At 43.1% G+C, this 15,062-nt stretch overlaps 1 non-coding gene across 1 annotated transcript; it reads left to right on the forward strand.

The window, feature by feature from the left end:
- The first annotated feature begins 14,495 nt into the window (after positions 1-14,495).
- LOC112085606 lies at positions 14,496-14,602 on the forward strand. Its single transcript, XR_002898907.1, has one exon. It is a non-coding gene; the product is annotated as a small nucleolar RNA R71 (small nucleolar RNA).
- The last annotated feature ends 460 nt before the right edge of the window (positions 14,603-15,062 follow it).

Consider the following 15,062-nt stretch of genomic DNA (forward strand, 5'->3'; position numbering starts at 1 on the left):
CTCAGATTGTCAGCTGCTAAGCACCTTCTACAAAGGTGCTTTACCAAAGGTCAGACTCCTCTTGGACACAACTTCAAATGGTAATTTCATGACCAAGGAAGTCAATGATGCCATGACCCTAGTGGAGAATGTAGCTCAGAGTGATGAGCTTTATGGATCAGACTTTGAAAGGAATTCAAGAGGAGCTGTGAGTGCTGAAGAGGAAAGGACAAGGAAAGACATCAAGTCTCTCAATGAGAAGCTAGACACACTTCTCTTAGCTTCTCATCAGTCAGCCAACTTTGTAAGAGATGTGAATCATGTGTTTCAAGACACATTTCAAAGGGAAGACATCACAACTGAGGTGAACTTTGTAGGTGGCCAACAAGGTTACGAAAAGGGCTTTACCTACTACAAGAATCCCCCAAACCAGAACTTCTATCCTCAAAACACTCAACAACAAGGTTTTGTCCCTCCCCAACAACAAAGTCTCCAACAGAACTCAGAGAATAAGGATCAAGAGGTGCAGAACCTGCTCCAGCAAATCCTCAAAGGTCAAGCAAGTCGGGCCATCGACTTCAACAAGAAAATGGCAGAGATTAACAACAAGGTGGATTGCACTTATTCTGATCTTCTAACTCAACTTTCAACCTTGGCTTCCAAAGTCAAGAATCTAGAGAACAACAAGGGCCACTGCAGTTCTCAAGCTCAAAGATCTTTACCAGGGACATCAATTGCACATCAAACAGATTACTGCAATGCAATCCTCTCAAATGATGAGAATCATGCTGCTGTCCAAGAAATTGAGGACCTTCTCCATGGCAATGTCTCAAGTGAAAAATGCCTGACAAAAGATGATGAGGACGCCATCATAGATGAGTTTGAGTTCCTGTTCTGTGATCTCAATGAGGACATTGAGAAAGAAGGTGGGGAGGCAGCTTCTTTTGATATGAGAAAGAATGATTCTGAGATTACTGAAAGAAAGGATCAGAGAATGGTTCAAGGAAGGACATCTGATGGAGTCTCTAGCACTGGTTCAACAAGGGTGAAACCCAAATCAATTCCCAAGCTAGGTAATCCAGGAAAGTTCTCCATCTCATGCTCTCTTGGAAGTTTGAAAGTGGACAATGCTTTATGTGATTCTGGATCAAGCATCAGTGTAATGTCTTTAGACATGGTGGAGAGACTAGGGATCAAGAGTCTTAAGCATCACCCCATGTCAATTACCTTTGGAGATTCATCCTCAAAGAAGCCGTATGGAATAGTCAGGTCATTCCCTGCTCATTTAAGCTTTGATGAAATCTGGAAACTTGGTCGTTTGCAAGTCTTTTTCAGGAACTGCAAGGAATCTAAAGAGGATATCCATAGATACTTTTGATAGACAAGACTTTTTAGGGTCTAAGGGCTATCAATCCCCTTGTCAAAGTAGCACAAAGAGGTTTATCAATCCAGATGTGGTGTTAGACACTAAACTATGTGATCAAGTTCTTAATTCAAGCAAACAAGAGTGGTTTTGATTATCTAAAGACAACTACAGACTAAAACAGGATTAAAGACTAATGAAATGATTAAACAAGAACTAAACAATGACAAATGATGTGAATATGATATGATGGAGGCATGAGATTCTAGACATGATAGTTGGTTAGGGTGCTTTGGTGCTAAACTAGAAATGCTAATGACAATGATGAGACATGATCCAAATGATTAAGAACTCTAATCTAGGTTAATCCTCTCATGAAGGTATTAACCCCTATACTAATCCATTTTCAAACCAAATTCTCATTTGTGAAATATGAATCAATATGCATTAATAAACAGTCCTTAATGATCATTCAAGCAAATAACAATACATCATCATGCAGAAAATGCTTAAACCTCTAATACAGCTCTTTCAAGAATTTCATCAAACACTTTTGGTGCATGAAATTCCCAGAATCTAGATCTCAAGTGATATGCAAGGATCTAGCATAGAGAACAGCTGTTTAGAGAGATGAATCAATGAATCTAGCCCTAAGCACTCCTAATCTAACACTTTAGCACCCTAACCTACACATCTAGAACCTCATTAAGGTAACTACTCACTAATCATACTAATCTCTCTTAAACCTTTGCAAGTTGAGAAGATTGGCATGATTAATGATGAGAAATGGAGATGGAGATGATAGATTAAGAAGAAAGCAGCTTTAAAACTCAAATATCTCTTAAACTCTCTTGATTAAAAGCCCAAAAATCAATATTTCTCTTCTTGGTGGAGTCTTTTTCACAAAAGAGGCAAGAGACAAAGGGAATAAAGCTTAGTTCTCTAAAAAAAAACCCTAAAAAGTATTTATACTTCTCTAAAAACGAACCGGGTCAGCCCGGAACAAACCGGGTCCTGACCCGGCTTTAATGGATAAAGTGGGAATCCTGCGGGTTGGTCCAGTGTCTCCCAGGTAGCACGCCCAAGTCGCAGTAGATGAAGACTTGTCTTGTGAGACTTAAATTGCTTTGTCTTAGCCGCATGCCCAAGTAGGAGTGATTTGCGAGTCTTGCTGCGGCTTAATCTTCTTCTTCTTCAACTCGCAGGACCAAGGCGGTTTCTGGGGAGTGTACAAACTCTGCGGGTTGGTCTCCATTGCACTCAGGTCGCAGGCTCAACTCGGAGTAGATTGCGAGTGATCGTGCGGCTTGGTTCCAGGCGCGGCCAACTCGCATGCCTAAGTCGCACGATTGTGGACTTAGCATTTCTCTTGCTCGAGAGCTTCAGACCTCATCCAGTGATAGCTTACCCGCACTTCTCGACTCGCAGAATCAGCTTTCAGGCATTCATCTTCAGGCCTGCGGGTTAACCAAGCCGCAAGACCATCTCGCAGCATTCAGAGCAGCTTGGACCACTTCGCATTCTGGAGAGTGTAACTTCCACGAAACTTGTCCGCATTGAGTGATTCCGATTGCAGATGACAGAGGACTCATTTATCTCCAACTTTTGTGAAGGAAGCTTTGGTGCTTGGGAAGTGGAAGGCTTCCGGGAGGGCACGTCTTTGCAGTGATTTTACACGAACAGAGAGAGGCGTCTAGACATGTGTCCACTCCGGAGACCGTATCTTCCTGCTCATAGCTCCGAATTGAATGATATTGGACGTTCTGGAAAGAAGACTCAAATGTCTCTGATTCTCATGAAGGCCCCGGAAACTGAATCGGCCTGGAAGTACACCTTCCTTTGCATTCTTCAGAGCTCCTCGGCTTGGACCAAAACAGCAGCGAGACAGGGGTTTCTTCCGACGAGCTTAACTCTCTGCTCGCGCGTCCGAATTCCATGATTCCACTTGATATGAAACCGTGATCCAATCCTATTCAACTTCTATGAAGCACCCGACATCTGAATCGGACCGGAAGGTTCCCCGGACAGGCAATTTCAGAAACGTGTCTGCACCCAGAGAATTTGGCCGAGAGATTCAATAGCCGGTACGCGTTTTGGCCGATAAAGTCTACCCGCGGTACTTGAAAACGGCCGATAAAATCCTTCCTGGTACGCGAAAATGGCCGAGAAAACCTTCCTGGTCAACGAGAATGGCCGATAACCTCCAAAGACCCAATTTTGCCAACTTTTCAAGCTTTGATCACCATTCCACCTCCTGGATTCATCTTTTCAGCTCCAAATACACCTGATAAACACTCAAAACATGCAAAGACTCATTGGGACCTAATGCATCTCCTAAGTTCTAAAACAAATCCTAAGGACCTAAAATGCATGGAATAAAACATGATTTAGAATGAATTATGCAACCTAAATGATGCAAATTATGAACATATCAACTCCCCCACACTTGTCCTTTGCTTGTCCTCAAGCAAACAAGAACAAATGAGAGAAAGAGGTTGAATGCATGGGAGTTCACATTTCCTTTTTGAGAGAAGTGATCACAATGAGAATTCAAGTTCATGCTCAATTATGCAATGCAAAGCCATACTCAGATATATATCAACTCAACAAGGAATCTCCACAAGTTCTTCTCTCTCTCAACTCTTTCACATTCATTAAGCTTTTTACCAAGTGGATCAAATGATGCATTGTTTAAACAAACATAGTTTGGCTAGGGTGAGGTTATGAGACTAAAATGATCTCATCAATGCCTGAGTGGGTTCAATGCAGCAAAAAGGATCTCTCTATGAATGACCAAACTTTGGCAGAATGCTAAAGGTAAAAGGCAACCTATGCATACAAGGGCAAAGACTCATCCCACCCCACACTCTACTCAAAGTTTCCTCACCTGCTTACTTTTCACACTCATTCTTCTCTCACTAGGGGACTCTCTTTTCTTTTTCATACAAAAGTCTTGGAGTTCAAACTTTCCATAGCTCTTTTTCACTTTCTTTTGTAACCTCTAACCTCTTTTTCTATCTTTCTTTTTTTAAAACATTTGAGCTCTTTGGCTTCTTTTCTTTTCACTTAGAGGCTAGATTCTTTCTTTTAAAACACTAGAGCTCACTTCTTTTGACTCAAAACTCCAAGACTGATTTCTTTTCTTTTTCTATCCCCTAGTTCTCACCATTCTCCTTTTATTTCCACTCATCTCTCCTTTTTCCACTCACCAACATGTATTCCCCCACACTTAGTTCTTGCCAAATCTCTCAGCTCCTTGATGATGGAACTTAGCACTCAATGAGACTTGCCCTTGTCGCCCTAAACCTAACACTTTCTGCTAAGTTTGGTCCAAGGTGGCCTCTCAATCACACACAAACAATTGGCTCGAAAGAAGGATGGGTTCAGGGTGAGGAAAACTGATCTATTATGCAGATTCAGCTATTTGAGGTAAGGAAGAGGATGGTAAAAACAGGATTCTAGCTCAAATATGTATATTGGTATCCACAAGCTTGTTCAAACAATGCACCAAATGATAATTTCAAGTCAAGTTCAGGGTTTTCACTTAATTAGAGTTGAGTTCAATTCAAACTTGCTTCTCAGATTCAGATCATTTCAGACTTTGCAAGCACAGAAAAAGATTCACAAGAATATTCAGTTCAAGTTCTCAAAGTGATGTACTCTCTAGAAAACCTATCATTACTCCCTGCAAGATGCAACCTACATGCATATGCAATCTAGACTCAATCCTAAAAATGATAATGCAACTACATGATCATTTTTTTGTGTAAATTTTTCAGATTTTTTAATTTTTTTGGTTTTTATATGCACTTAGATGAGACTACATGAATATGCAACTAGAATGTGACTGAAGACTCAAAGTGTAAAATAAGAAAAGAGAAAACATGATTAGTAAAGGATGAAACTCCTCCCCCACACTTAAATAACACAGTCCCTTGTGTTATAAAAGCAGGAGAAAGGAGTTAAAACAAAGTCAACAAGTAAAATGCAAAAGAAAAAGGAAATCTACATGCTATTTACAAGGTTTTGAGTGTTACCTAGGGGCTGTGGAAGTCAGACCCCAATGAGTAGGAGGGGTTTGAAGTGTGGCCGGATGGTGTCTCCCAAGAATGATGGCTTGCCACATGAGACCCGTCGTCAAGATCAACCCAAGTGGTTCCATATGTGACCAGGGCTGTGCAGTTCATGGAACTCTCTCCAATTTCCTCTCTGTTCCTTGGTGAAACCGGTGCTGGAGCCCCACCTTTGCAAGGGTTTTCAAGCTTCTTGATCCTCTTCTTCATCTCCTTGATGCATTTGGCCATCTTTTGGATGGTTTTGTCTTGGTACTTGCACCATTGTTGGAGAATACCAATCTTTTGTTGAGCTCTGAACCCTGAAGAGCCTGGTTCCTCCCAGTTGTAATCATCAAAGTGGTATCTGTTTCCACCAAAACGTTTTTGAGGTGGAGACAGATCAGCATCTTGAGCACCAGCCGCACTTGTGGTAGCATCTTCAGCGGTTGCTTTCTTTCCCTTGGAGGCTTCTTCTCTGCAAGCTTGCTTGTATGTGAGGATTGGTGGATCACTCTGGACATTGTACAGCTCTTCCTTCAGCAAGAAGAAGTGAATGTTCCTCTTAACTTGGACTGTGGTGATGGAGGGATTGGGCAAGAGAACTTGGGCTGGCTCACTGATGAGTGTCTTGAAGTTGTATACTACCTTGGTACCCACTCTTCCTTGGAGGAAGCCAATCTTACACAAATGAGCTTCATTAATCAAATCAAACTTTGCCTTGTTCTCCTTGAATCTGTACCTCTTGGCTTTCAAGATCTTTGTTACCACCCAACCATGGGCCAGCTTTGCATCTTGCTTTGTAGAACCCCACATGCACTTTTTGTAGAACATCAAAGACCTTGCTAATTGAGAGGCAAGGCAAAGTGGGTATTCATACCCTTCATAGGGTTCCCCATCTTCATGAGTTGGCATCAGCGGTCTCAGCCCCACACCAAGAAGCATTAGATCTCCTTTGTGAACTATTCCAACATCAATCTTGAAGTAGAAGCTGTGAGAGAGAATCTTGTGTACATATCTCAGAACTGGATTCCTTATCCAAGAGGACTTAGCTGTTCCAGCTGTGTACTTCCCAGAAGCAATTGATCTCCATAGAAGTTGGATCTCATCTTTTCTGAGATTGACCTGGTTGGAGAGAAGTTCATTTCTAGGTGCTGAAAACCCAAAAATCTCTTTCAATTCTCTGAATGACACTGAGTACTCCTTCCTTTTCACAGTAAACTCCACATGTCCAAGCCCATCTCCTTGAATGATTCTTGAATCCCTTGGGTAGTAAATGAAAGCTTCAAAGGAAGCTAAGAACTCTTGAGACTCCTGTTCATAAGAGATCTCTCTCATTTCCAAAAGTGACTCAACACCCATGTTCCCAAGCAAAGTCTTGACATCTTCATAGATGCCAATCTTCTTCAGAAAGTCCAAATCAGGGAATCTCCCTTGCTGGATCTATATCTGTTGAAACTTAGCCAGATAATCAAGTGTTTCTGGTTCAGTTTTCTTGAACTTCTTTGATCTCTCTTCAATTGTGCCTTGGGAACCACCAGCTGAGCTTCTTGAGTCACTTTCAGTCTGCTCACTCTCAGATACCACAGCCAAATGTTTCCCCTTCTTCTTGGAACCAGAAGCAACCACCAAAGCTTTTCCTTCAGGCCTTGTCCTTTTTGGCGCTGGATCACACTTCCTTTGCTTTGTGGTATTCTTTGCACCTTGACCTTTTTCTCTTGGATGTGAAGACCCTGAGACTAAACCTTTGCCTTTTGATGCAGTGCCCTTCTTCTTGGCCAGAGAGTTTGTTCTTTCAGTCATCTGCCAAGAGATTCTCAAAAACAATGTTAGTACAAGAACAAGCTTCACAAAATTCTCCAAAATTTTGAAAAACATTTGTTGCAAGAATCGATTTTAAACCACATGAACAGGTTTCTCTAGCCAAGAATCAATCCAATAAGTTCATAGCAATGCAAAAACAAGAGTGCAAAGCAAAGACTCAGCAAGAAACCAATTCATCTCCTTTTTAAAAAAAAAATCAATTTTTTTTTTTTCATGAATTACTTGCAACAATTTTCAAAACTCAAGAACAAGGAATTACCAACAAAGTGCTCTGTTTTCCAAGACTATCTAACATCCTAGCATTTATAAAAATAATCCCAAGGTCTAAAAAAACCTATCAAAATCGATTCCACACTTTGAAGCTCATAAATCACCATTGAAGAACATGGAAAACGGTGAGTTTTAACAGAGTGAAATACCTTGGGATTAAGATGCAACAAGTTCGAAATGCAATCAGGATGATGTTAACAACTCAAAAACGAGTTCAGAGCACTTTGAATCAACAAATTTGGTGGAGAAATGAGAGAGATATGATGAAAACAATGGAGAGAAATGAGAGAAAGAGTTGTAAACTCGGGTTTGTTGTGGGGAAGAGAGAGTGTGGGACAGGGTCAAGCCTTTGGACTGGTGGTCAATAGATGTATTTTGACCAGTCAAGGCTTTGACCCGTCCTTTTCTCATTGACCGGCCTCCTTTCTCTCTTTTGTGCGTCTGGGAACCATCGGGATCGAGCAGTATGACGGTCTTGGTGCAGAACCGAAAATATTTTTGTGCTACCTGGGATCTTCTGTGCCTACCCCGCATGACCAACTCGCAGTGAATATGCTCAGGCTTGGTTTTATCTCTTCTCCATGCTGCTACCTGGAACCCATTGCGACCAGCTAGCATGACCAAGTCGGAGTGATTTGCAGACATGTGTGCGACTTGGTCTTGCTTGTTCCCAGGTAGCATGACCATCCCGCAGGTTTCTAGACTTAACAACTTTGGCCGTTCTTCTTTTTGCTGCGGCTTGGACCTCTTTCACCAGGTAGCATGACCAACTTGGAGTAAATTTCGAATGGATGTGCGGGTTGGTCTTCTTTATTCCCAGGTAGCACACCTAAGCCGCAGGGTTTGTTACTTAGACATTCTGGCCGTTCCTCTTTTTGCTGCGGCTTGGACCTCTTTCACCAGGTAGCACGACCAACTTGGAGTAAATTTCAAATGGATGTGCGGGTTAGTCTTCTTTGTTCCCAGGTAGCACACCTAAGCCGCAGGGTTTGTTACTTAGACATTCTGGCCGTTCCTCTTTTTGCTGCGGCTTGGTCTTCATATTCCCAGCTAGCACGCCCAACTTGGAGTAAATTGAGAGTGTATGTGCGGCTTGGCTTCCTCTGTTCCCAGGTAGCACGACTATCCCGCAGACTTTTGGACTTAAACAACATGGCCTTTCCTTTCCTGCTGCGGCTTAGTCTTCATATTCCCAGCTAGCACGCCCAACTTGGAGTAAATTGAGAGTGTATGTGCGACTTGGTTTCCTTTGTTTCCAGTTAGTACGACCAGGCCGCAGACTTTGTGACTTAAACACCACGGCCACTTCTCGTTTGCTGCTACGTAGTTCCTCTTTTCCCAGCCAGCACGCCTAACTCGGAGTAGATTGCAAGCATAAGTGCGGCTTGGCTTCCTCTGTTCCCAGGTAGAACGACTATCCCGCAGACTTTTGGACTTAAACAACATGGCCTTTCCTTTCCTGCTGCGGCTTGGTCTTCATATTCCCAGCTAGCACGCCCAACTTGGAGTAAATTGAGAGTGTATGTGCGACTTGGTTTCCTTTGTTTCCAGGTAGCACGACCAGGCCGCAGACTTTGTGACTTAAACACCACGGCCACTTCTCGTTTGCTGCTACCTAGTTACTCTTTTCCCAGCCAGCACGCCTAACTCGGAGTAGATTGCGAGCATAAGTGCGGCTTGGCTTCTTTTTTTCTAGGCCGCAGCACCAGGTAGCAGAGTTTGGGACTTAGAACTCTTGGCCTGTTCTTCTTCTTTCTGCGGCCTAGTCCACTTTCACTAGGTAGCACGCCCAGGCCGGAGTAAATTGCGAGTCCTGCTGCGGCATGGGCTCTTCTTGATCCAAACCGCACACCTAGGTAGCACTGAGGCGTTCTCCATGTTTTTCAGTCCTTAAACACTTCCCCCAGCCCTCTCACATGCTCCATTCCATTCATCACTGAGCTATGTCCTCCAAAAATCACCTAGAGCCTGAGACCAACTCACAAAACCCATCAAAAAGTTCTAAAATATAAAAGAAAAGAGAAGAAATCAAAAGAACTATGTACAAAGATTAGCTTGGGGTGTCTCCCAAGGGCACTTTGTTTAAAGTCTCTAAGTTTGACTTTGGAAACCTGTTTAACAGGCTGGTGGTGGATCAAGAAGGGGAACTGATGTAGCTTCCTCCTTCCTTTGTGAAACCAAATAGTGCTTGATCCTTTGGCCATTTACCACAAACTCTTTACCATTCTTTCCTTCCAAGACAACAGCTCCATATGGCCTGACTTCAAGAACCTTAAAGGGACCAGACCATCTAGACTTAAGTTTTCCTGGAAACAACTTAAGCCTAGTGTTGAACAGCAACACTAGATCCCCTTCCTTTAACTCCCTTTTCAAAATCTTTTGATCATGCAAAGCTTTGGTCTTCTCCTTATAGATCTTTGAGCTCTCAAAAGCCTCAAGCCTAATCTCCTCAAGTTCATGGAGTTGCATGACCCTTTTCTCTTGAGCTATCTTGATATCAAAGTTTCGCAACTTCACAGCCCACATAGCCTTGTACTCCAACTCAACAGGAAGGTGGCAGCTCTTCCCATATAGCTGACTGAAAGGTGATGTCCCAATTCGAGTTTTAAAGGCAGTCCTATAAGCCCACAATGCATTATCTAGCCTTTTGCTCCAATCTTTTCTGCTTGAGCTAACAGTCCTCTCAAGAATGGCCTTGATCTGTCTATTAGATACCTCAACCTGGCCACTAGTTTGGGGATGATATGGAGTAGCTACCTTGTGTTTGACTCCATGCTTTCTCAACAAACCCTCCAAAGTCTTGTTCACAAAATGAGATCCTCCATCAGAGATGACAACCCTTGGAACTCCAAATCTTGGGAAGATAATGCTCTTGAACAGCTTTACTACAACCTTGGAATCATTAGTAGGGGAAGCAATGGCCTCAACCCATTTGGACACATAGTCCACAGCAACAAGTATATACTGATTCCCATAGGATGAAATGAAGGGCCCCATAAAGTCAATCCCCCAGCAATCAAAGATCTCAACTTCTAGAATGGGGTTTTGAGGCATCTCACTCCTCTTTGATATGTTCCCATGCCTCTGACAAGCATCACATGCTGAAACCACTAACTGAGCATCTTTGAACATTGTGGGCCACCAAAACCCACTCTGAAGAACCTTGGCCACAGTCTTGAATGCTCCCATGTGACCCCCAAAAGCTGAACCATGACACTCTTGCAACACAGGTTGCATCTCCTCCTCAGCAAGACACCTTCTATACAACTGATCTTTGTTCAGGACATAGAGGTAGGGCTCATCCCAATGGTATCTTGAACATCTCTGAAAAACTTCTTCCTGTGGTAAGTGTCACGTTCAGGTGGTTCCACTCCACAAGCAAGAAAGTTCACAATATCAGCAAACCTGGGCATCCTCCTCTCTTGAATGCTCTCCACTTCTTCAAACTCCAAATAAGAATGGAGCACCATCAGTGATTCCTCAGGAAGACTATCATTGAGAGGGACTTCAGATTCTATTCTCAACCTAGAGAGATGGTCTGCAGCTCCATTCTCTATACCCTTTTTATCTTGTACTTCCATATCAAATTCCTGAAGTAGAAGAACCCATCTTAATAATCCTGGCTTGGCATCTTTCTTGGTCATCAGATACCTGAGGGCTGCATGATCAGTATATACAATGACTTTCGATCCCACCAGGTAGCTTCTGAACTTATCAAAGGCAAAGACTATTGCCAGCATTTCCTTCTCAGTAGTAGCATACTTCTCTTGTGCAGAGTCAAGTGTTCTACTGGCATAGTAGATGACATGTAGCTTCTTGTCTTTCTTTTGCCCAAGCACTGCTCCAACAGAAAAATCAGATGCATCTGTCATGACCTCAAAAGGAAGGGACCAGTCTGGTGCCTGAACTATTGGTGCACTAACCAATGCCTCCTTGATCAACTTGAAGGCTTCTTCACATTCAGCATCAAAGATGAAGTCCACTTCTTTACACAACAGTCTTGTCAAGGGCCTGGCAATTCTTGAGAAGTCTTTGATACATCTTCTGTAAAACCCTGCATGCCCAAGGAAACTCCTTATCCCTTTGACTGAAGTGGGGGTTTGCAGGTTCACCATTACTTCTACTTTTGCTCTGTCAACCTCTATGCCCTTCTCAGATATCTTGTGCCCAAGAACTATTCCTTCCTGCACCATGAAGTGGCACTTCTCCCAGTTCAGCACCAAGTTATGCTGCTCACATCTCTCCAAGACCTGTGACAAATTAGAGAGACAATCCGAGAAGGATGAGCCATAGATCTTTGAAAAGTGGCCGGTGCATTACATAAACCGAAAGGCATTCTCCTATAAGAAAATATGCCATAAGGGCATGTGAATGTTGTTTTCTCTTGATCCCGGGGGTCTATGGGAATTTGGAAGAACCCCGAGTACCCATCGAGAAAACAAAAGAAGGGGTGGTTTGCAAGCCTCTCTAACATCTGATCAATGAAAGGTAAAGGAAAATGATCCTTCCTAGAGGCTGCATTGAGCTTTCTATAGTCTATACAAAAATTCTGTGTCCTGTGACAGTTCTAGTAGCTATAAGCTCATCCTTCTCGTTTTTAACCACTGTGATCCCACCCTTCTTGGGCACAACATGAACAGGAGACACCCATCTTGAGTCATAGATTGGGTAAATTATCCCTGCCTCAAGAAGTTTTAGTATCTCCTTCTTAACCACTTCCTTAAGGTTGGGGTTAAGTCGTCGTTGATGCTCAATAGAGGACATAGATTGGTCCTCTAGGTGGATCCTGTGGGTGCAAATGTCAGGAGAGATCCCTCTAATATCAGCCAAAGAATACCCTATGGCTCTCCTGAACTTTCTTATCTCACTAAGCAATGCACTCTCTTGATCCTCTAATAGGCTATCATTGATGATGACAGGATATGTGGAGTTTAAGCCCAAGAAGGCATACCTGAGCCCTGTTGGTAGAGGCTTGAGCTCAACAGGGGGTGCATCAGCCTCATTCCAATCCTGGTCCAAGCTGCTTTGGCTGGTGTCTGATCCTTTGGTAGCAAAAACTTCAGAGCCACTTTGTTCCAGCTCCAAGAACCTTGTCTCAGGACCCAGCTCTCTAGAATTGTCCAAATACAACTTGTACCCTTCACTTGCTTCAGCTAAGAGCCCATTGTCTCCTTGTTCTTGAGTTAGAGCAGCTTGAAGAGGATCCTCAGTGTTCAGTTCCTCAAGCAACTCATCAGCCAACTGATCCATTGTCTCCACATAGAAACATTGACCTTCAATGGTGGGTTTCTTCATCATCTCATTCTCATCAAACTTGAGCTTTTCAGACCCAAGTTGAAGCTCTATTATCCCACCTCTCACATCAATAATAGCTCCTGCAGTTGCTAAGAATGGTCTGCCCAAGATAAGAGGATCTACTGGTTCCTCATCCATTTTCAGCACAACAAAATCTGTTGGAACCTCAAAACCACCAATCTTGACAGGTAGATCTTCCAACATACCAACAGACAATCTAACCGATCTATGCAAGGATAAGAGAGATCCTTGCAGGTTTGAAGACTCTAAAGCCCAACTTCTTTGCTATGGAGAATGGCATCAAGCTGACTGATGCTCCTAGATCACAAAGACATCCAGAGAATAGAAGAGGTCCAATGGCACAAGGGAGTGTGAAACTCCCTGGATCAGTTAACTTCCTTGGAATGGACTTCTTCTGAATGATAGCACTGCATTCATGACTTAGTACCACCATGCCTTGAAGCTCTTTTGTTTTGTTCAGAATGGCATCCTTCAAGAACTTCCCCATCTTTGGCATCATTAAGAATGCATCAATGAGAGGCATTGTGAGTGGTGTCTCCTTGAGTGCCTTCTCAAATACAGCTCTTGCCTTGTCCACTAGTTGCTTCTTGAATCTCCCTGGAAATGGGAGCTTGGGTTGGTATGGAGGTGGTGGCACATATTTCTTCTCTGGTTCTGGTTCCTTTGCTACCTCTTTACCCTTTTCTGTCCTTGGTTTCTCAGCAACTTGATCCTCTTTTAAGGCTGCCTCCCCCTCAGTTTGATCATTGTCCTCAATGATCACATTGTTGTTCTCAATACCAGGTAACTCCTTTCCACTCCTCAGTGTAATGGCCTTGGCATATTCCTTGGGGTTGGGTTCTGGTTTTCCAGGTAGGTGACCTTGGTTCCTTGAGCTTGATGCCTGGTTTTGCTTCAGTTCCTTGATTTCTTGTTGCATGGCTGCATTCTGGCTTGCAAAGATCTGTTGACCCTGAAGTAGTTGTTGCAGAATACCAACCATATCTGTACCCATCTGTGGCTGTTGTTGAACCTGTGGTGGCTGAAACTGTTGTTGAACAGGCGCTTGCTGTTGGAACTGTGGGGGACCGAACCCTGGTGGTGCCTTTTGTTGCTGTGTGCTAAAACTAGGACCCTGAAATGGTTGCTGTTGCTGACCAAAACCTTGATTCTGAGCAAACTGATTCTTGGGTTGAAAAGATCCTTGAAAGTTGTTCTTGGGAACAAAGTTCTGTGGAGCTTGAGAATTGGGATACACCTGGTCTTGTGGGTTAGCTACTTTGGTGTTCCTGTAAGAAAGGTTTGGATTGGCATTATCATACTGATATCTATGGAACCTCTGATTCCCAATGTAGTTAATCTCCTCTTGGGTGAGACCCTCTTCACTTATGTTCTCAAAGATTTGAGATGGTTCCTCATACTCTCCAACAAAATGCATTGGCTTGTGAGTTACCAACTTCAACTTGTCTAATTCACTTCTCAACTCCTTAACTTCCTTATTGAGCCTCTGTTCTGAGCTTGAACCTTCAGACCTATTTGATCTGTCATAGTCTTCACCATAAGTATCATTGCTCAATGCTAAGTTCTCCACTAGCTCTAAAGCAGCATGAATTTTTTTACCCAGAAAGTTCCCATTGGAAGCAGTATCCAGCTGATTTCTAATCTTGGGAAGAGCTCCTCTATAAAGTGTGCTGAGAAGAGAAGCCTCACTAAACCCATGGTGTGGGCATTGGTTTGTGTAGCTCCTGAATCTCTCATATGCTTCACCAAAACTCTCATTGCTGTGCTGAGTGAAGCTAGAGATTTGGTTCCTCAGCTTTGCAGTTTTTGAGGTTGAGAAGAACTTAGATAAGAAGGCTTGCTTGCATTGCTCCCAGGTTTGAATGGAGCCTCTTGGAAGATTCTTCTCCCATTGATGAGCTTTGTCACCAAGACTGAATGGGAAGAGTCTTAGCTTAAAGCTGTCTTCTGAAACTCCATTTATCTTTGTCAGATCACACACCTTATCAAACTGATCCAAGTGTTCCAAGGGGTCTTCCATTGCTAACCCATGGAACTTTGAGTTCTGGACCATATTCAGCAATGATGCCTTCACTTCAAATTTGTTGTTTTGCACAGGTGGTGCCTGAATACCAGCTCCATACTGATGAGCATTGGCCCTGTCATTCTCTCCAACATAGACTTGGGTTTGCTCATATCTTCTTTGCTGTTGTTGGAAAGGGTGGGGTTGGTGGTGCACTTGTTGTCTTTGCTGAACATTGGCCTGGTGCCTCTGTTGA

The sequence above is a fragment of the Eutrema salsugineum genome, unplaced genomic scaffold (genome assembly GCF_000478725.1).
Source record: "Eutrema salsugineum unplaced genomic scaffold, Eutsalg1_0 scaffold_3, whole genome shotgun sequence".
NCBI classification, from domain to species: domain Eukaryota; kingdom Viridiplantae; phylum Streptophyta; class Magnoliopsida; order Brassicales; family Brassicaceae; genus Eutrema; species Eutrema salsugineum.